Raw genomic sequence first — 5,135 nt, forward strand, 5'->3', positions numbered from 1 at the left:
ATGAATTTAATTAATTGATTGTATTGGAATTACTTGTTATTGAAGGGTATTTGCATTGCTTACATGTTACCGTATATGGTGTAGCTATGGTATGAGATAGATACAGTGCTATTTTGTGTCGCTATATGATGAGAATATGATTAGTATTTTTATTGAAATGCATGATTATATGGTGATTAATGATGTATTGTTGGTGTGAATTTTTTGTTATTATTGGTGGATAGTAATTTCGAATGAGGTATTACTATTATGTGTCAATGCATGTTATTTATGGTCAAAAGGGGGGGGGGGGGGGGAGTAAGCTCTATTATTATTGTTGTTGCATTGATTTGTTAGAACATGCATCATTGTGTCGTGTCATTGAAAGAGGATATTCACTAGTTCAGAAGAGGGGACTAGTGTCTTGTCCCAGGCTCAGAAGGGGGCTTGGAGCTCAGAATGGGGAATCACGGGTTCAGAAGGGGGAACCTGATTCTTGACAGAACCAAATATTGAGTTGGTATCATATGCATAAGTGTCACGTCGTGTCGTGAGTCACATTACATATATATGTGTATATTGTTGTGAATGAGTGTGAGATTATGCTGTGGTTGATTGTGTATTGGATGTATGATATATTGTGTATTTCTCTACCTTCGCATTCTTTACACCATTCATATTGAAGTTGATTCTCACCCATTTGCTTAATATTGTCCATCATGGACATCTTGCACATACTCAGGAGTAAAGTTATTGTTGTGTGGAAGGTGGCTTGTTGGAGTTACTCTTTGTTTTATTTATTGCTTTATCATAATTTAGTGGTTTTGATACTCTGATCTTGTATCATCAGGAACAAGGAGTTTGTTATGTTTCGAGTTAAAGCTGAATTTGTTATTTTTAGCTGAATACTTTAATTACGAAGTTTAAGATGAAGTTGTTATGATATATTTTTCTGCTACATGTTATAATTGTTTAATCATTATTGTTGGAGTATCGTTGGTGACACCTTAAATTGTCGATTAATTCTTGTTATATAAGTTTCTGGATTTAGGGTGTTACATGCAGGGTATGGATAAATGGATGATGATTCCTGGTATGGGTCACCCTATTGTTTATAGATACAGTTTCACATTTGTCTCTCTGTCCATGTGTTTACTGTGGAAATTGGTAAACAACCGATGGTCCTCCCTGGTCTTAGAACGAAGGGTTACTTGCAGGATCGACCAGTTGATCCTAGGATATGTGCTAGTGCAAGTGAGACTTGTTCAAAGTTTCGACAAAATGACTTTGTGAGGAACGGCTCCCAACAAAGTTTCGAACAAGTGTAGGGTTTTTCCACACGAACGGTTTTAGACAATGTTATCGCCTGTAGGTGACTCGTGACCGACAGCTCTATAACATTCAAACGATGTATACTACGAACACGCTTTTGGTAAACTCTATGATCGTGATAGAGTCAGTGTCGACAGCGTAAACGACAACGTAAAATGATAACTCAAAAACAAAAGAAATTAAGATAAAATGTTCAACGGGAACAATGGAAAAGTAGGGAAGTTGCATTGAAATAAATGTGGTGATTCACGTACATAACACTCTCAGAGACACTCTTACTTCCTCGCGCTGGGAATGGGAAGTTTTCTTACAAGTGATTTCGTAGTACAAAGTGAACACCCCTTAGCCCCTTGTGGGATACTTCTATTTATACTAAACTAGAACAAGCTAACTTCTTGGAAACTATCAGATGTTATGAACCACGATCTGTATAACCGCCTCACCCATGTCTTGCTAACTGCTCCACGTTATGGAGCTTTTATTTCTTTTGGAACTGCTATTTTGTTTTACATTTCAAATTTCTCCCGCCCAGACGTCAGGGCGAAGCTGTCTTCTGCACATTTGATTAGAATTCTTTAAGTCCCAAAACCTCGTGTTGGTCGACATAATGGCCTGCCGACGGAGCCGTCTTTCCCTATCGGCCTCGTCCTTTATTTTTCTTGCTTGCTTTCAACATCTTTCTACCTTTTGGTAGGGTATGATCCCTACATTCATAGGGCTTTTTCATTACTTGTGCTTTTAACCTGCCTTAGGAATATTTCGTGGTAACCAAATGCCCCCCAGAGATGCCATTTTCGACTGTCGACGTTGATGAGATGATGGCATCTCTGAAACTGTCGACTTACCCTTTACTATTCCCGCTTCTACTTAGTGGGACCTCTGTGTATCCCACGTGGGTGACGTCAGACAATCATGGCGAGTGTTTCTACTTCTCCTCGAGACGCACAAAATCACGTCTACGTCACTTCACGTCTCCAAAACCGAACATGTTTGTCTTTTCGTTTGCCTTCTCTCCTCCACGTGTTTGTAGGCGTGGGAACGTGAGTCTACGTGTCGGTCGTGGAAGCATAACTGTTCCCTCTTCTTTGCTCAGGGTTTAAGTGCTATAAAACCCCCTTCTTCTTTCTTTTTTCTCTTTTTTGGCTTCCTTGATTCAGCATTCATTTGTCTTCTGCTTTTTCTATGAAAAAACTCTTCCACTCCATACGAAGAAGTTTTCTGTTCCTTCCATGGCCAACTCTAACAAACCTTTTGCTGCTCAACTCTCATGCCCCATCAACATTGATGGCAGGGAGTATGTCCCTGAGCCTCCATTGGTAGAAGAAAAGGAGAAGATTTGGCATTCTCAAGTATTGATTCCTCTCTCTCTGGCTAATGAACCTTTAGCATTCCTAGGTCCTCTCTCAGAAAACCGACACCCAGAGGTTACCAAAAATGACTCTTCCCTTTTTCCCGCCAGTCACATTTCTGATCCTGTGATTTCTGCTCAACAACCCTTCTCCCTTCGATATATCGATAGGAACTTCAGGACCGCTCCTCCCAGGAATTGTCCTAAGTTTTGTGCTTGGATGGACCGGTTGGAAACGGAGAAAATCGACCACTGGAAAAAGACAGGCATTTATACCCTCTTACAGATTGCCCGTTGTGGCCCTCCGCAGTCTTGTGGCATGTTATTGGCCTCCCTTCAATTCTGGGAGAGTTCGACCAAATCCTTCCATACTAAGTGTGGCATGATCACGCCGACACTTCTAGACATCGCTGCCATCACTAGCTTGAGACCGTTTGGCGAGGTCTTCGACTGCGTAGCTGTAGCGCCAGTTTCTTTGAAGTTCGACGTTGGTGACTCTCGCAAACCAACATACAACAACTTAATTGACCATCATGCCACTTCTGCAGGTCCTGTGACCGACGAGGAACATGTGGCTTTCTTGACCCTTTGGTTGTCCTGCTTTGTCTTCTGCCCAAGGTCTATGCAGGTAGCCAAGCATTTTGCTCTCCTGGCAACTCAATTGCACCAAGGACGTGATGTCGCTTTAGGCCAACTGATATTAGCCTCTCTCTACGAGTCTCTATCTGAGGTTGTCTGCCAGATTAGACTCTTCGACCCTGAGAACTCTAGAAAGAAAAACGTATTGGTCCATGGTCCTTTCTGGTTTCTGCAATTGTGGCTTAATGCCACTTTCTCCAAAGATGTAGCCCCCTATGGGATGAGAAGGGTTGCGTGTCCCCCAGAGGAACGCCATGTTATCTGGAAACGGTTGATCCCCTTGACACCCATCGACAAAAACTTTCCAGACCTTCGAGTGTTTCGCCTCATTTTCAACATCATGTTGACTCGTGTCGACTTCCTACCTTCCATGGCTCCTTTTAGCAGTCTAACTAAGGATCCTGAGTGGATCACCAGACCTTTTCCTCCCGTCGACGGGGAACATAGGACTGAAACCTTCCTCATTTGGAGGCGCTTATTAGTCCCCCGCTTCTTGTCGGCGGAGACAGCCAGCTGCAATCCAGGTCTAGTAGCTTACCTACCTAATCTTGTGGCCAGGCAGTTTGGTCTTTGCCAATTTATCCCCAAACCTCTGTTTTCTTCTCAAGAGTTACTTGCCAATATCATCTACGGCCAACCTTGGAGTGAGGTCGAAGAAGAACTTGAGAATATTTGGAAAAACCGACCACGTCTTCCTTCCCTTTCTTTTCGACCAGCCTATTACTGCACCAAAGAATTTCATGATTGGTGGCAGTCCTATTTTTCCTTTTATGTTGGTGATCCGGATGCCAAACTTGCTGAATTGACTGAGGCTTTTGTTTGTTTGCAGGCAAAGTCAACCAAATGTAAGGCTTTTCATGTCAAACAGATTTGTGCTTTCCAGAACTACTTCCAAGTTGTGTATCGACCAGATAATCTTCGTGGGACCATCCGAGAGGCGGCTGTCGAACTAAAAGCGAAAATAATTGATCAACTTCCAAAACTCAAAATCCCTGATCATGTGAAAGACAAATATTTTTATGCCCTTCATTTTGAAAAACTAAAGTTCCCTCCTCTGCCATCTAGTCCATTGGCTTTGGCCTTTGGTCATTTGGTTCCGGTGTGGTTCTACTGTCCCATTTCATACGTATAAAACGCCTCTAAGAGAAAAAAGGCCGACAAAGTGGTCCCCACGAAGTATTATCTGCCTGACTACTCAGGGCTGCTCCATATCGATCCTCGATATGTTAGCGTGTTCGAAACCACGCAACTTAGTAACGCTTTCTTGGAAATTTGAACACTCATTTCCAACTGGACTTCCTTGCTCACTTGTGTTTCTTTCATTTATTTGCAGCGCTCCCTCTCAAAGCTGCAGGCTCTGCATCTGCTGACCAACCTACTCCTTCGACACAGAAGGCTCAGGTTCGACTCTGGATGAAGTACTATTTCTTTTGACCTTAACTGTATTCTTAGCCATCTTTCTCTTCTTGCAGGCTGCTCCTGAGCAATCTTCTGACGATGATAGGCGCCCCATTTCCCAAGTCTTGAGAAAAACCAGTTCTTCTGTATGCTCCTCTAAAGCATTTCTATTTGCTTTTGCCTTCTAAAGGGGGAACATTACGTGGTTGCTAATGTTTTACTTATGTGCAGGGTCAACCCCGTTCGACAGAACCTACTGTCTCTCCCTCCTCCAAAAAATCCAAAAAACTCAAGCGCTCTGCTCCCGCGGGCTCTGAGGTATTTCTTGTCGACATGTCTGCTCTTTTGGCTAGACTATTTGCTTATAACCTCTCTTCGTGTCTCCAGCACACCTCGCAACATAAATCCAAAAGCCATCATGGCCATAAAAGGAAGAAAC

The sequence above is a fragment of the Lathyrus oleraceus genome, chromosome 2 (assembly GCF_024323335.1).
Source record: "Lathyrus oleraceus cultivar Zhongwan6 chromosome 2, CAAS_Psat_ZW6_1.0, whole genome shotgun sequence".
NCBI classification, from domain to species: Eukaryota; Viridiplantae; Streptophyta; class Magnoliopsida; order Fabales; family Fabaceae; genus Lathyrus; species Lathyrus oleraceus.